At 49.2% G+C, this 18,160-nt stretch overlaps 1 long non-coding RNA gene across 1 annotated transcript in view; it reads right to left on the minus strand.

The window, feature by feature from the left end:
• Positions 1–357: 357 nt before the first annotated feature.
• Positions 358–18,160, minus strand: part of LOC144761681 (uncharacterized) — a 39,133-nt gene continuing 21,330 nt past the window's right edge. Inside the window, exon 3 of the long non-coding RNA XR_013595845.1 lies at positions 358–467. This is a non-coding gene — a long non-coding RNA (uncharacterized LOC144761681). The remainder of the gene's footprint in view (positions 468–18,160) is intronic.

The raw sequence follows: 18,160 nt of genomic DNA on the forward strand, positions 1-18,160 counted from the left end.
AAGAATCAAAGTCCAACATACAGAGTGCAGGGGAAGACGTTAGATGAGCTTCCTTCCGTGAGAATGTAACACTATCGTTCTAAAGTCAGATAGTGCATTTGCGCCGCAATTGCAGCAATTTCCTTGAATGGTACATTGCTAGCATCCGGCTCTAAACCAGGCTTTAGTAAACTTGGAAGCAGTCAGTCTGTTATTAACTAACATGACCAACACAATGTGATCCATATTACTTCCATCTTGACTGAAATTATATTCAAGCACAGGCCCCCACTGGAAGGTAGTGAGAAAATTCAGATGCTGTGAAAGTCTTTTTAATTCCTAAAGGAATGATGGTTAGATTTACTTACCATATAAATTGGTCAAATGATGCTGTATGCCGGAAGACTGCCTTCTTTTTTTTCTTCGGTCCAAGCAATGCAGAGAAATTCTGTTGTGAAACACTGCCACTGCTGGTCATTCAGTATAATCTGAAGATGGAAAAGTCCACTGTTAGCATATTTACTATAAACAGTACAAAAAATTGTGATTTCTATAAAGGGCAAACAGATCAATTCTATGAAGTCTCTATTATTGAGAAAATCAACAGCACGTTAGAAAATAAAATCTCAATTTGTGTTTTTAACCTCCCATACTTCTCTGAATCCCATGCCTCATTTGCTAACAATCTCTAAACAACTGAAGCATGTACATTATTTATTTATTTGCGTGTTTGTATCGCGCTTGAATCGACTCCCTAGGGAGTATCTCTGCGCCCTAGAAACATAACAGACACAGTTAGAGATGGGACCGGATGGAGCTAATTTTGAAACAGGAAGGTTTTAAGTTTCTTCCTGAACATAAGATGTTCCGAACACTGTCTGAGGTCTAGAGGGAGTTTATTCCATAGCGATGGACCGGCCACGGAAAGGGCTCTACCTCCGTGCCTTGCTTTTCTTGCGCGGGGCACAACCAGTAGGGATTGGTTGCTTGACCTGAGGGAACGTGAAGGGGTGTAAGCTATACATTTATTATTGAGGTATGCAGGACCTAGTCCGTTTAAGCTTTTGTGGATTAGGCAACAGATCTTAAACTTAGTCCTCTGCCGAACTGATAGCCAATGTAGTCTGTCTAAAAGAGGTTTAGAAGCAGACCGTGGGGGGGCGTTTAGGACCAGGCGGGCAGCAGTATTTTGCACCACTTGGAGTTTTGCCAATACTCCCTCATTTACGGATAGTAACAGGCCGTTACAGTAATCAATGCGGCTCAGAATCAGGGCCTGTACTAGCGTTTTCCTGACTGAGTCTGGGAGAATGGGGAATATTTTCCGTAGTAAACTAATTACGTGGAAACATGATCCCACGACGTTGTTGCTATGTTGTTTTAACGAGAGTTCCTGGTCTAAGCGGATTCCTAAGTTTTTTACAATTTGTTTGGGTTCGGGGACTGGACCCAGATCATGTGGCCACCAATCTGGGGTCCAGAGAATCTTAGCCTCCCCGAACAGCATAACTTCGGTCTTGCTCACGTTACACTGCAAGCAGTTAGATGACATCCACTGTGCCACTGCTCTCATGCCTTGTGAGAAGGAATCCTTTACCTCGTCGGTCAGGGATTTAAAGGGGAAAAGGAGCTGTGTGTCGTCCGCATAGGATACGGGGACGAAACCATATGCTCGCATAGTTCCAGCCAGGGGTGCCACATAGACGTTAAAAAGGGTTGGGCTCAAGCAAGAGCCCTGTGGCACCCCTTTGGAGATCTTCACCTCCGCCGAGCGGTAGGCACCCATGGTGACAGTTTGGGTGCGGTTGGATAGGAAGCTTCTGAGCCATGTCAGGGCTTTGTCTGTTAGACCGATGTTTTCCATTCGGCTAGTCAGGATGCTGTGTGACACCGTATCAAATGCTGCTGACAGGTCCAACAGCACCATGATAACAGAAAGGCCCCTATCTTGATACATGTGCAGGTCGTCCATGACTGATATCAGGGCTGACTCCGTACTATGTTTAGGCCTAAAGCCGGATTGTGAATAGTCCAGTCCTCCTGTTTGTTCGATGTACATGGATAGATGGTGATTCACATGCTTTTCAAGGAGTTTTCCTAAAAATGGAAGCAGGGATATAGGCCTAAGGTTGGACAGATCTGTCCAAGGGATAGTTGTATTTTTTCTAATTGGTCTGACCAGAGCCCTTTTCCACCCTCTGGGGACCACACCGGTATTCAGGGAAAGATTCACCAGTGTCTGAATCGCGGGCCCTATTTCAGAAGCAATCATAGGCATGATTCTTGCTGGGATGGTGTCATCTGGGCAACCACTCTTTATTTGGGATATGATAGATGCTACCTCCTCAAGAGTGATTGCGGGAAATATGGCCGGGGGTGTGGGGTGGAGACCGGGTATTCCTTACTTAGCGGAGGAGAGTTGTTTCCTCCGAAGGACAGGTTTGCGTTAGTGATTTTTTCATAGATGTTATCTATTTTTGTAGTAAAGAAGTGTGAGATGTCGTCACACAGTTGCTGAGATTCGCACTCCGAGCTCTCGCAGGCCACTGGTTTAGTAAAGGATTGTAAGATTTGGTATAATACCCTTGGGGTGTTTCCCGCAGCTTCAATTTGGGATGCAATATGAGTTTTGCGAGCCCTACGAATGGCTTTGTGGTATATGGAGAGGGATTCCCAGAAGCGACTTCTGTCATCATTCTGGTGAGACGATCTCCATTTCTTCTCAAGTTTTCTGGCCGTTCTTTTTAGGGATCTTAAGTGTTCAGAAAACCAGACCTCTTGTTTGCGTGCCGGACGTGGTTTGAACAGTTTAAGGGGGGCAATTTGATTTACTGCGGTTACCAACGCACCTTCAAATATAGTTAGGGCTTCCTCAATGTCCTCTGTGGGCCTAGGGGAAGGTTCAACAAATCTATTTTTAAAAGAGTTTTGGGTGATTTTATGCCATGGTCTACGTTCACTTGGCAGGGCTATAGCATTTGAGGGGGAGTGCAAAGGTAGGAGGTATAGAACTCTATAATAAAATGATCTGTCCATTTTACTTGCGTTGGAGGGAGACATTTGATTTCTGCTAGGTTGGACATGATTAAATCCAGAGTGTGTCCTGCCTGGTGTGTGGGACCACTGTTGGCTTGTTTGAAGCCTAGTAGAGACAAATCTGTCAACAGGGTTTGTGCTTCAGTACACTCTTTTTGTTCGCTATGATGTTGAAATCTCCCACGAGCAAAAAATTTCTTTCTTTACTTACGTGGGGAGCTAGGGCTTCTAATAGTGTGGTGGAAAAGTTGGCACAGGGTCCAGGAGGTCGATAGATCAGAGCTCCTTTTTGGCAGCATTTGGGTGAGGTGCTGATTTTAAAGATTAGTAGTTCCAGTTCTGGGGTGCATAATTCATCTAGGATGGAGACATTTATTTCTTGTTTGTAGACTATTGCAATTCCGCCCCCAACTTTAATAGGGCGGTCTAGTCTGACCATTTTGTATCCTGTTGGGATTCCTAGTGTTATGGCCGGGACCGAGTGGGGTTTCAGCCATGTTTCCGTCAGGAAGCATAGGTCGGGTTCTGTTGATGAAATTAGGTCCCATACTTCGGTGGAGTGTTTAGATAGTGAGCGAATATTACATAGGAGGTTCTTATTCCCAAGCGATGCATTGATGCCCACCCTGTCAGCAATGGTGGGACTGTTCTCTACAAGGTAGCTTGACGTAGTAATCGTACTGCGAGATCCAACAGCAGGGTATGTATTAGTTTTGGCCTCCAATGCCGTATGGAACTGGGATTTGCAGTGCCGGCAAGTGAAAGGCCCCTCCAAGCTGGTGTAAACCCCCTTGGAACATGAGTCAGGGAATGTGCAGCGTAGGGACGTGAGAGTCTGAGGGGAGTATGAGATAATAGACGCAGACCAACGATCTGCATTGGTCATAATCGGTGCCATTGCCCCTGGCCCCGTCCTGTCGCGGACGGGCGCAGACGGGCTGGTCTTTGGCTCGTCTTAGGCGCAGAGTTAGGCGCCACCCTGTGCGCCAACGCTGCGCGCTGGGAGCCGACGAGGGCTAAATAGCCTTTGAAAATCGGATGTCTAGAGCGCTAACCGCTCTACTCTCCGTGTGGTCTGTCTCTGCCCCGCCCTCCACACACCGCGATAGGCTGAAGTGCTGCAGTACCGGTTCAGGGGTCAGGAGGTAGACTGAGGATCCCTAGTTGTATGCAAGTGAGTGAAATTCAATTTACAGCGTGCCTCTAGTTATCTAGCCAGGAGCAATACACATTTAAAACAATATTAGGATATGTGGCAAGTTATTACGAAGTGCAAGGACATTTTTAAAAAAACGATCATTAAAACATTTTTCGAGCTCCCTAGACAGTATTACAAGTAGCCCAGCGTGTCTGTGCAGTGTCAGCGCCAAGCGGAGTTAGAGTAGCTGCCACCAACTCCTTACCGCAAATGTGCCTGCCTCCTCGCTGCCTAAATAGCCTTTGAAAATCGGATGTCTAGAGCGCTAACCGCTCTACTCTCCGTGTGGTCTGTCTCTGCCCGCCCTCCACACACCGCGATAGGCTGAAGTGCTGCAGTACCGGTTCAGGGGTCAGGAGGTAGACTGAGGATCCCTAGTTGTATGCAAGTGAGTGAATTTCAATTTACAGCGTGCCTCTAGTTATCTAGCCAGGAGCAATACACATTTAAAACAATATTAGGATATGTGGCAAGTTATTACGAAGTGCAAGGAAATTTTTAAAAAAACGATCATTAAAACATTTTTCGAGCTCCCTAGACAGTATTACAAGTAGCCCAGCGTGTCTGTGCAGTGTCAGCGCCAAGCGGAGTTAGAGTAGCTGCCACCAACTCCTTACCTTAGGATATAGATAAAGAGATCTTTTTGCCAGCCAAGTGGCAGTGTACCCATCTCACTTCATTTGTTTTAGGATATGGTACACCAGTAGCAATTAGGCCAGCATCATTCCTTTAGGAATTAAAAAGACTTTCACAGCATCTGAATGTCCTCACTACCTTCCAGTGGGGGCCTGTGCTTGTATATAACTTCTGTCAAGATGGAAGTTAAATGGATCACATTGTGTTGGTCATGATAGTTAATAAAATACTAACTGCCTCTATGACTACTAAAGCCTGATTTAGATCCCGGTGCTAGCAATGTTCCATTCAAGGAAATTGCTGCCTTTGAGGCTGAAATGCATTATCTCACTTTAGAACGATAGTGTTACATTCTCACGGAAGGAAGCTCTAACGTCTTTCCCTGCACTCTGTATGTTGTACTCTGATACTTAAGATAGATTGTTGGTAAGGATAACCTCTGTTTTTTATCTCCATCTCACTTTCAAAATGGCCCCAGTGCTTTGAGTGGGTCAGTGTCCTTTACCATTCCCCCTCCTGCTTGCCTTGCAGTCATGAATCAAGATAGTAACCTACTGCATAACTTCTGATATCTCATCCTCCTGGTTGGTCAGCTTCCACAAGGACAATTGGACCAGAGGCGCTCTGACATTATAAAGCTAAAGAAAGATGTTGTATGACATGAGGGCCACTCTGTTTCCTAGCAAGCAGCAGGATACATTTATCTTGGTAATGAAATGAGTAGCAGGGTAGACAGAATGCACAAATGAAAACTAAGATGGTATGATTAAAGAAATTAGGGAATTTTTTGAGACTTTTAAATTTGTATGTAGGTAAGTTTGAGCATAAGAGTCACAACTTCACTATTGCTGAACTGGTGGGAATTGCCTAAAATGATGATGGTGAACATGCTATTCATAGCTTTGACCCCCCTTTCTGTTTCCGCTGAACAGCCGAACTCACACGGCCAGGAGGAGTGGTCCCGTGCAGACCCGATGGAATGGTGGAGGGCCGATGTGGATACAGAACGCGGCCCCTTTAAAATCCCCGGCGTGGAAGACGAGACTCCGCCCCCCTGGGACATCAGAGAACCAAAAGGAGGAGGATCCCGGAAGAAGACAGACGGCGTTTCCCGAGGTGGTGAAGGAGAGAGGCACGAGAACGCGAGAGTCGACTTCGAGTGTGGAGAGAAGGAGACGTGGCAGAGCCCAGTGGAGGACGACAAGCCAGGAGGCCACCGGTCGGGTGCTTCGCCCCGCCACGCTCCCGCGGGAGGGGCGTGGCTTACAAAGGTACGGGGCACGCTGGCGGGCTGGGTCTCTCGTAGTCAGCAACCTCCTGAGTAATGTAAATAAGTGTACAGTCTCTTGCTCCCTTTCCCTCACGAGCACTGCAGGCACTAGCTATTCTAGTAGAGCGCACTTGTACCACTTGGTGTCCCTCACTTACCCGGTCCCTAACAAACTCCGGTGAGGAGCGTCAGACTGACTCCCTACTTTCTTTCTTTCCTTTTTGGGATTACACACGACCGGAGTGGCGAACCTCGGCCCTGACAACCTTGTTGGAACCCCCGGTCTGGAGGGCCCTAATCCACAACGTGGCAGAAGCACCCTGGAACTCCCCATCTTCCCCAAGGGCGTCAGGACGGAGCCCGACGAGTTTGCCCGGATTAGACTGTCCAATCGACGGAGAAAAGCTTACTTAAAAATAAAGCCTTCCTTGAAATTACTTTTCTCTGGGTCAGAGTCGCTCCCTTCACCCCTCCTGTGCCCGATCCCGTACAACTGGTGTCAGAAGTGGGATCTCCATCGCAGTCCATCTGTGCAACCGAGATGGACGCCCTCATCCAACACCTGGTAAAGGGGCAGGAGAAATTAGAATGGGCAGTGGAACGACAGATCACTACGGCGCAGGCCGACCACGACCTATTTACGAACACTATTACCGCCCAGTTGGACAGTCTGCAGAAAAATCTGGTGCTAACTCCAAGTGCAGTAACAGTAGAGAGCAGGGTGCATGTCCCCAACCCCTCGGGGATCGCCCTACAGAAATACATTCAAGGGGAAGACCCCGATGCCTTCCTCATGAACTTCGAGAGGGCCGCCAGGGCGTTAGGATGGCCGGAGGAGAAGTGGCCGTTCTTTCTGGCTCCTTTGTTGACCGGCGAGGCGCAATTTGCATACCAGGTGGCCAACCCTATAGGGAACGCCCCCTACATGCTGATCAAAAACGTGATCCTGGACCATTTGGGGTTGGACCCTGAAGCGTATAGGGTCTGTTTTAGGAAGGAGAAAGGGACCCCGGGAGAGAATCCGAAGACCCTTTTCTTCCGCTTGAAAATGATGGCAGACAAGTGATTGAAACCCGAGGCCTGTACAAAAGATGACATCCTGGCAAAAATATACCTGGAGCAGTTCATGGAGGCCCTTCCTTATGGGTCTCAGAGATGGCTGAGACAACACTCCGGTATCACCGTGGAACAAGCCATCCAGATGGCTGCTGATTATGCGAGGGCTCAACCCCGCGGGTGGGAGCCGGAGAAGTACACCAAGGGCCAAACCCCGGTTAAAATGGAGAAAAAGACGAAGCCGCCAATGGACCTTGTAAGACCCAGACCGATGAGGATGGAATCCCCTACGTCTCGCGGACCTCAATGCTTCGAATGCGGCGAATGGGGTCACATAGCCCGTTTGTGTCCCCGAAAGCGCCCACCAGAAGAACCCATGGAGATTGGCTATCTGCCAAAGACCATCCTATACTCTGCCGAAACCGGAACATCTTTTTACGTGAGTATGAGGATAAATGAACATATGGTGAAAGCTCTTCTGGATTCAGGCTGCAGACAGTCTGTAGTCCAGAAACGCCTAGTTCTCCCATCTCAGTATGTCCCTGATTCCATTGTACACGTCCGTTGTGTACACGGAGACATCAAGCCCTACCCGATAGCCAAACTGACTATCTGGCCCACAGACAAACCCCCCTGTGTAGTGACGGTAGGAGTAGTGGACTCCCTTCCTGAGGACATGATTCTAGGGGTGGATAATCCCGGGTTCCTAGCCCTGTTCCGTGAAACAGTGTTTGACCGTCCCCGGACTGTAGAGGGACCCAAGGCCGCTTATATCACCCCAGACCCGTGGATATTAGATCGTAGTTTCTGATTCACTCAAGCTGAGGACAGAACCCTCTACAACGCGTGGGAAGCCGCTCATGCAGAACAAGATGCCTCTGCCACCTCTTTCCCCAGGTTCGTTATACGCAACGATCTACTGTATAGGGAAGCCGACCGAGGACAAAACCTCCAACTATTGGTCCCGGTGACCTTCAGAGAGCAGGTACTTTTCTTTGCCCATGCCCACCTGACGGCTGGCCACGCCGGTAAGGAGAAAACGACGGAGAGCATACTGCGTCACTTCTATTGGCCGGGGGTATACAAAGATGTGCAGGACTATTGCCAGAAATGCGAAATCTGCCAGTGCAAAAACACCCATAGACCCCCAGCCGTACCTCTCCAACCTATGCCTATCGTAGGGACCCCCTTTGAGAGAGTGGGTATGGATTTAATAGGACCATTGCCTAAGACCTCGAAAGGACACCAGTACGCTCTCGTAATTGTCGACTACGCGACAAGGTTCATAGAGGCGTTTCCCCTAAGAGCCCCCACCACCGCAAACGTAGCCGAGAAGTTCGTCGAATTATTCACTCATGTTGGATTTCCCAAAGAGGTCTTGACAGACCAAGGTACGCCTTTCACCTCCCGGATGATGAAAGAAGTCTGTAAAACACTGAACATCCACCACTTGAAGACGTCCGTTTATCACCCACAAACAGACGGCCTGGTTGAGAGGTACAACCAAACCCTAAAACTAACCCTTAAAAAGATGTTAGCCACCGAGGGCCAGGCATGGGACCGCCTGCTCCCCCTAGCGTTATATGTCCTTAGGGCTCAAAAATAGAGCAGCCTGGGATGTTCATCGTTTGAACTCCTTTACGGAAGAGTCCCACGGTCTCTGTTAGAAATCACCAAGGAGACTTGGGAGACGCAAGAAGCCCAAGAGCAGAAATCCCTCCTGGAATACACTCTACACTTACGCTCCAAGCTGGGAAAACTAAGATGTCTGGCACACACGAACCTAGAACATCAACGACACCGACAAACGGTATTACGACAGAGGGACGAAATTGAGACGCCTTAGAGTCGGTGAATGGGCCTTGCTTCTGCTACCGTCGGTTACGCACAAGAACGAATGGGTCGGTCCTTACGAGGTCATTGAGACTATTGGGAACACCACTTACCGACTTCGCATCTCGGCCACCAAAACACACACTTACCACATCAATCTGTTAAAGAAATGGATTGGCCCCATTCCGAGGAGCAACCACCTGGTGCTCCCCTCCCTGACAGAAGAAGCCTCAACCTTAGATCGGCTTGTCATAAACCCTGATCTGTCGGGGAAGAAGCAAAAGAAGCTTCAGAGCGTCCTACAACCCCTGTCACGAATCTTTTCGGATGTCCCGGGGAAGACGTCTCTGGTAGAACACTGCATCGAAACACCAGCAGGAAGAATCGTGAAACAACGGCCCTATCGGATACCAGCAGCCAGACGAGAGGCAGTCCGGAGAGAGGTGGGGGATATGTTGCGACTAGCTGTAATACGACCGTCCAAGAGTAATTGGGCCTCCCCAATCGTGATGATCCCGAAGCCGGACGGCTCAAAGAGGTTTTGTATGGATTTCAGAGCCCTGAATGCCATCTCCTCATTCGATGCCTATCCTATACCCAGGGTTGACGAACTAGTGGAAAAACTAGGGGACGCTGTTTTCATCACCACCCTGGATTTGACGAAAGGATACTGGCAGGTGCCCCTCCGTGAAGAAGACCGAAAGAAAACCGCCTTCATCACCGACGAGGGATTGTACGAGTTTACTGTTCTTCCATTCTGTTTACACGGCGCACCCGCCACCTTTCAGCGTCTGATGAACCAGGTGTTACAACCCTTTCCATCATTCAGTTCGGCCTACTTGGACGACATCGTCATTTACAGCAAGACGTGGGAAGACCATATACAGCACATACGTATCATCCTAACGGCGCTACAAAAAGCTGGGCTGCACATTAACTCCAAGAAATCCCGTGTCGCCTTCAATACGGTCAGATACTTGGGTTATGTCCTGGGAGGGGGCACGATAGCCCCACAAGCCGAGAAGGTGAAGGCCATTCAGAACACCGGCTTTCCAACAAGTAAACGCGAGTTACGTGCCTTCTTGAGTCTAATAGGCTATTATCGCAGATTCCTGCCACACTTCGCCAAGGTAGCCTCACCCCTTACCGACCTCCTCAGAAAAGATATCCGACAGAAGGAAATACTGCACCCCTCCAAAGAAGCCCGGGAAGCCTTCACTACCCTGAAAACAGCCATGACTACGGCGCCTGTGCTAGAATCCCCCGACTTCACTAAACAATTCATACTGGCCACTGATGCTTCGGACGTAGGGTTAGGGGCTGTACTGTCACAGGTGGGCAAAGATGGGGTAGAGCACCCCATTCTATTTATCAGCCGTAAACTGTACCCCCGGGAGTGCAGGTATTCTACTGTAGAACGCGAGTGCCTAGCGCTCAAGTGGGCTATTGACAAACTGCACTACTATCTGGAAGGGAGGACATTCATACTGCAGACTGATCACGCCCCATTGACATGGATGTACAGGAACAGAACCCTCAATGCTAGAGTACTCCGGTGGTTCCTCTCCCTGCAGCCCTATTCCTTTTTGGTGCAACATAAGAAGGGCACTGACAATGGAAACGCGGACTTCCTGTCTAGGGTCTTCCCTCTCCCCGATCGGGAGAGTCCAGGTGGGGAGGGGTGTGACGGGGCGGGTTCTCACCCTGACGGCCCCCGGGAGGAACACGATAGCTGTGACTGGTGGTCGGCTGTCCCTTTGACCCCCCTTTCTGTTTCCGCTGAACAGCCTAACTCACCTGGCCAGGAGGAGTGGTCCCGTGCAGACCCGGAATGGTGGAGGGCCGATGTGGATACAGAACGCGGCCCCTTTAAAATCCCCGGCATGGAAGACGAGACTCCGCCCCCCTGGGACGTCAGAGCACCAAAAGGTGGAGGACCCCGGAAGAAGACGGACGGCGTTTCCCGAGGTGGTGAAGGAGAGAGGCACGAGAACACGAGAGTCGACTTCGAGTGCGGAGAGAAGGAGACGTGGCAGAGCCCAGCGGAGGACGACAAGCCAGGAGGCCACCGGTCGGGTGCTTCCCCCCGCCACGCTCTCGCGGGAGGGGCGTGGCTTACAAAGGTACTGGGCACGCTGGCGGGCTGGGTCTCTCGTAGTCAGCAACCTCCTGAGTGATGTAAATAAGTGTACAGTCTCTTGCTCCCTTTCCCTCACGAGCACTGCAGGCACTAGCTATTCTAGTAGAGCGCACTTGTACCACTTGGTGTCCCTCACTTACCCGGTCCCTAACAAACTCCGGTGAGGAGCGTCAGACTGACTCCCTACTTTCTTTCTTTCCTTTTTGGGATTACACACGACCAGAGTGGCGGACCTCGGCCCTGACAACCTCGTTGGAACCCCCGGTCTGGAGGGCCCTAATCCACAACGAGGCAGAAGCACCCTGGAACTCCCCATCTTCCCCAAGGGCGTCAGGACGGAGCCCAACGAGTTTGCCCGGATTAGACTGTCCAATCGACGGAGAAAAGCTTACTTAAAAATAAAGCCTTCCTTGAAATCACTTTTCTCTGGGTCAGAGTTGCTCCCTTCCCCCCCTCCTGTGCCCGATCCCGTACACACACATAAGGTGTTAATGGCCCGCTTAGCAGCGCTGGTCATGGTGAACATGTTGCGCCCCCAAGAGTCCAGCCAGCGGGCCTCCCGGGACGGTGGAGACAACAGTGGCGGCAGGGAGGGAAAGGCAGTCCGCAAAAGTGGGCTGGAGGCAGAGGGGTAGAGGGAAATACACGCCGGGTTAAGCGGCGCCGGAAGGTGCCGGTACAGGAGGTGTTGGGGCAATGGGCCCCCTGTGGCGGGACACCCCCAAGTCCCCATCAGGGAAGAAAGGAGCAAACCCTCGAAGTGAAGCAACAGCTACCTCCCACCAGAGCCCTGGTGGAGAACCTCCAAAAGATGATTTGCAGGGAAATGAGCAAGCAGGTCACCCATGCGCAAAATACCTACAGCGAAGGCCGCACCCGCCTCCGTAGGGTCCAGCGGTAGAGAAAGCAGCTCCTCTGTGGGTGACGGCTGCAAACGAAGGCGACCATCTCCGAAGCCAAGCGGGCGAGCAAAGGCCAGACCTGAAAAGTAGAAGGAGGGGCCGAGGAGTGGGGGACTTTCACTCCTTCCGCGAACACCGCGGCCTCAGGAATGACGGGGAGCCCCCCTTTGATGACGCCGATGGAAAAGCTACAACACGGCGGTCCATCTCTGGTGAGGACGACACCAGTTGGCACCCAAGCTCCGGAGAAGAGGGAGAGTCCGAAGACGAGTCCGCAACTCGACGCCTGTCCAGTACCACAGAGTCCGCAGCCTGAGGCAGGACGTCATCACCATCCGGCGCCAAGGAAAACGCCGGACATATCTCCCCCACATCAAGCAGTGCTGGGGACCGGAGCTGAGCCGGAGCTGAAGTGGCCAAGGGACGGCGCCAAAATTGCGTAGACTCAACCTCCGACTAGGCAGTCACCTGTGTTGAGGGGCGAGAGGGACGGGGGAGTGACAAAAAGCCCTCCGCCAGCTTTGACCCAGAATGGGACATAGGGGGTCCGCCGACCCATGCGGTGCCACCAAGGCAGATTCAACCTCCGATGAAGCAGCCACCGGCATGGAGGGATGAGAGGGGCCCGGAGGGGGACGAGGGGTCCCCATCCAGCCTCGACCCATAGCGGGACGAGGGGGGTCTACCGACCCCTGCGGAGCTGCCCGGGCCAGCAGCTGCTGGCACTGTAGCGGCATCACCTCAGTCATAGATGAGGCCATGGCCTGTCTAGAGGGCCAAGCGGGGCTCGAAGATGTGACCCGAGCCCAGACAACCTCTCGCGACACCATAGGGACTCCCGCAGGAGTTTGCTGTGAGGCAGAGGTGCCGTGGTCCGAAGGAGGGATCCCCAACGGCACCACATCCTCCAAGCCTGGAGCCGAGCCAGTCCGCACTGGGGCCAGAGCCGCCGGTGACACTGTGGAGGGCCCCACACATGCCAAGGGATCCACCGACGTCCCAGGAGGGGAAGGAGGAGGAGGAGACGCCAGCAGGGCCTGCAAAGCCGCCGCTTATGTCTCCATCTGGGCTCTCGATGCCCCCTCACCAGAAAACAGTGGATAGGGAGACAAAATGCGAGCCGCATCACCCGCGGAGAGCCCATGCCCCCAACAGGCCAAAAACCAGCCCCTGGGGACAAGCTGCGACACTTTCCCACCAGGGGTACCTACGCTTCTTTACTGGTGCCAAAAGGACAGCCAAGTACAGGCACCTAAAGTGTGGCCTAGCAACATACGTAGCAACTACTAGTTTTGTCAAGACAGAAGAAATTGGGATTTCCTCTGCAGCTGCGCTTGCTGTTAAACTGGCCCTAGCACCACCAGGTTCAGGCAAAGCCAGTATTGATTGCATTCTGATCAACGCTTATATCTATCCCAAAGAAAAAAAAAAAGCAGCAAATGAACTACACATCTTCTTGGAGGAGGAGTGTATCACGGGATGATCAACAACTAACATTGTACGTACAGGGGACTTCAACCTTAACCTCATGGGGACTCCACAAGAAGAGGTAATCTTAGCTCAAAATATAACTTGGGACCTACCGTCGCAAGGGAAGCTACAAACAGCTAAACAAACAAAATTGGGAGCGCAGATACTTGAAGAAATGGAGCACTTCAATATCAGAGCCTTAAACGGTAGGTTTGGGGGAGATAGGCCACCAGCTCCAACTTACTACTCAACGAGAGCCAACAGCATACTAGATTATACCTTTATCTCATTACCTCTTTTTCATTAAACAACCTCATTCTGGATAGGAAAAAAAACTGACAGTGACCATTGCCCTCAGGAAATTGTTTTGGACATTGCGAGACCCATACTCGAGCGATCAAATACCCCAAAAGAGTCTATCCATACGGTTAATTTAAAAGACATTAAGTACTCGGTAGCAATGGGCAAAAACTTAATAGGAAGGGCACAATATCACTTTACGGAGCACACGGGATCAAATGAAATCATAAAATGGGAACAATTTACAACCACCATGTCGAATTATGCAACGAAGCCCAAAGCACAAGCAAAGCTCAGCAACATGGACAATCTATCTCGAGAGCACAGAGAAAAAAATTAAGAAAACAAAAAACTCGATTTACCGTTTAATGAGATAAATACAGCTGGATCCTAAAGAAAAAGCAAAGCAAAACCACCTTCGGACACTGAAATCTTCACTAAAAAAGCTGAAATGGGAAGCAAACAAAACAATGGAGGAAAACTTGTGGGCAAAACTCCACTCAGACATTAAACAGAATGACGGGGCAAGGTTTTGGAAAACCGTTAACTCTCTAACACGTCCAGCAAACATGGGGGTTTCTTCAAACATCACAGAGGAAACATGGGCACTCTATCTTGGTAAGCACTTTAATCGAGACTTACCCAACAATCGGTGGTTATCCGACCTTAACACCACAAAAGACTATAAAGCTGACAACGCGCAACTAATACAATCGTACACAAACATTAAAGACAGTCATGAACCAAACAATTCCCCAATGCTGCAACATAACATCAAACGCCAAATCAAAAAAGGCAGAAGGGAAGGAGTTCCGGGTTCAAACGGGATCCCGCCAATCCTCTTCAAACAAGATGTGGGTTATTGGGCAGCTGCTCTCGAACCCCTTTTTTTTTTTTAAATCAGGAGCTCGAACATCTTGCCAGGCTCCTGGAAGGGCTCTATCATTACCCCAATATATAAAGCAGGGGACAGGACTCTACCCCAAAATTACAGACTAGTGGCCCTAACTGACAATGAGGCGAAGTACTTCGCAGGCCTTCTGTTGGAGGAACTACAGGCATGGGCCACAAAGAAAGCTCTGATACCGGTTTACCAGACAGGTTTTGTTAAATCAGTGGGCATGACGCCCAATATACTAACCATGGGCATTTTAATAGATAAGGGAGAGACAAAAAAACTGCCCCTACACCTCTGCTATATAGACTATAAAGTGGCTTTCCACAACATCAACCGGAATCTCCTATGGTCAAAATTAAACGGCTGGGGGATCTCAAAACCATTGTTGGACTTGTTAATATATCTGCACACGGAGACTTGGATACAGATAAAGGTGGGGGACGGCTCACTGCTGTCAAGGCGCATACAGACCAATAATGGCCTCAAGCAGGGTTGCGTTTTGGCCCCCACACTGTTTAACCTGTACTTGGGCGATCTGGCTCCAACTTTGAACAACTGCAACTCACATGCCCCTAAACTAGGAGGGCTTAACCTACCATGCCTCTTATATGCGGACGATATTGTTTTAATAAGCCACACCAAAGTAGGTCTCCAAAACCTCTTGAACACCACGCAGAGCTGTTCCAAGACAAACAACCTAATAGTAAACCTCGAGAAAACTCAAACTATGACCATCAGCAAAAGAAAAAGGAAAACCTTTTCGTGGTTTTGGAACAGATCTCGCATCAAAGACACGTCGACATATAAATATCTAGGCGTGAAGATTGATAACGGCGGTCGTTTCAGTGTGCAAAGGTCTAGCATCAGAGGCAAAGGACTTGCACTGGCAATTGCCTTAAAAACACTGAATAACAAGCTCTCCGGCCCATCTCCAACACCTTTGGTACAAGTTATCCGTCCCAAACGGCTGCCCACAATAACTTACGGAAGCGAGGTGCTACGAGGCAGAGGCGCAACAATACTCGACAGCACAATCATAGCCGCATATAGAATCATCTTTAGCCTTCCTAAGCTGACCGCCCCACCACAGATCAGGCTGGAGTTTGGCAACCAACAACAGCTCCTGGCACGACAGGGGGCCTACATCTGCGTATGGGACAAAGTGAGGAAATCCACAGAAGGAACTTTGAATGAATATCTGTGGAGAGAGTTAGAGCAATCTCCGACCTCACCAGCAGCTAAATACTTAGCAAAAAGTCTTGCAAACACCGGGCTGGAACAGCTCTGGGCTTCCTCCACAGACCACAAAACGTTCAATAAACTGGCAAAGAAGTCGATTAAACAACAGTCGTGGGTCCAATACAAAGCAGATTTTTCAAAAAGAATGCACGCCTGGATGATTTTGAACTCATACTCGGCAAAAGCTCCCCAGCACTATTTTGGTCTGGGCTACGCCAAAAAAAACAAAATGTCCTTCTTAAGGTACAGGCTAGGTCTGCTGCCGTGCAGTCAGCATGTTCCACACTGGCTAAAAAAGAAAGCAGGCACGCTATGCCGGCTATGTGGTGTCACGCAAGAAGATATGCTTCATCTGCTATGCTCCTGTGAGACAATGCTAGAGGAGCGGAAACTTTTTCTGAAGCACCACTTCATCCGACATGGCACACGAAGGAGCGCAGTTCTCACCTGTTTTTCATCTCAGGACCCTCAGCTGAGCTGTAGCCTTGTAAAATTTTTAAAGGCAGTGGAAAAAAAATGCCCGGACTCGATCCTTGAACTGATTTAATACACAAAAAAAAATCTGATTTTAACCTGTTTTAAAACAGAAACTGCGTCTATTGTCTAAATACTAGTGTGACAAATGAAAGGTTAACATTTTTTAAAATCAGGATGAACAGAACAGCAACGTCCACGCCATGCTGGTTCTAAAAAAAACATGTCATTTTATATTGTGTTTTATTTTAATTCATATTTTGTAATTGTATGGCATTGGTTTTAATTAACTGTGCAAAATAAACTTACTTACTTACTTATCCACCCACCCACCGGGGAGCGATGCTCATGCGGTATCGGAGAGAAATGGGGATGACGACGGCCGCTTCTAAAGCCTTCCGCAGAAGCTGATAGAGGAGAGGAGACGAAGAAGACTTTGAGAGACGCGCCGAGAGCAGTTTAATCCTGCGCTCCCACCGCTACTTTGGCTTCAACAGTTGACACGCCTTGCAATTAGTGGAGCTGTGATCTTCCCCTAAACACCACATGCAAATGAGGTGAGGGTCCGTCACTGACATAAGGCGTCCACAAGATGGACAAGTTTGAAAGCCCGAAGGCATTCACACACTGTTCCACACAGATAACACAATATTGAAAGAAAAAGGGGGGCCTAAACAGGCCCGGAACAGAGACCGGATACGCGTTGCACGTGGTAAAGAAAAAAAGTGACGTACGGCACGTCGGGTGGGACTTATGTGACCTCCCTGACGTCACGTATGCGGACAATGCCTGGGCGGAGTCGTGTGATGTCGTCTCCCCGACGCACAGGGATGCTGTGGCAAAAAAAAAAATTCCAGATCCAGTCTCACGCCTGGGGATAATTCTACATTAAGGAATCTGCGGCTAGTAATCTCTATCAGAATCAAATAATAAATAATACATTTTAACATCTTCATTTTAGCCAATTTCTACCAGTTAAGCAATAGAGATGGCAAGACTATTATGCTCAACCACCACACGTTCATACAAATGTATACATTTAAAACAATGCCCAAATGTCTTTCGTCTTTTCATCCTAGTTTTCAGGAGGGCCTCCTGTCTACCATGCTACCCATTTCAATCCCAGGCTAAATATATCCTGTTTCTTGCTAGGCAATTGATTGGCCCTCATGTCAGCTGACATCCTGCTGTAGCTTAATGATGTCAGGGCACCAATGGACCAATTGTCCTGGTGAAGATGACACACAGAAGGAGGAGATATCAGCAATTATGCACTTGGTTACTATCTGTAATTATGTCTGCAAGACAAGTAGGTAGTGGAAAAGTAAAGCACTCTGAACTATTCAAAGCATTGGGGCCTTTTTAAAAGTGGGATGGCGTTACAAAAACACAGTTTTTCCTCAACCACAATTAATATTGAGTGTCTGAGTCCCACGTACAGAGTGCAGAGGTTCAGGTTAAATGCAATTCCTTTCGTGAGAATGGAAGATCATCGCTCTAACGTAGGATAATACATTCTAGCCTCAAAAGGCAATAAATTATTCAAATGGAATGTTGCTAGCACCGGTATCTAAAGCAGGCTTTTGTACCCTTTGAGGCAGTCAAGCTCTGTCATTATCTATCATGACCACCACAATGTGATCCAAATTACTTCCACTTTGTGAAAATGTATATTCACGCAGAGGACCCCAATATAAGGTAGTGAGGACCTTCAGATGATGTGAACGTC

This window comes from Lissotriton helveticus, chromosome 6, assembly GCF_964261635.1.
Source record: "Lissotriton helveticus chromosome 6, aLisHel1.1, whole genome shotgun sequence".
NCBI classification, from domain to species: Eukaryota; Metazoa; Chordata; class Amphibia; order Caudata; family Salamandridae; genus Lissotriton; species Lissotriton helveticus.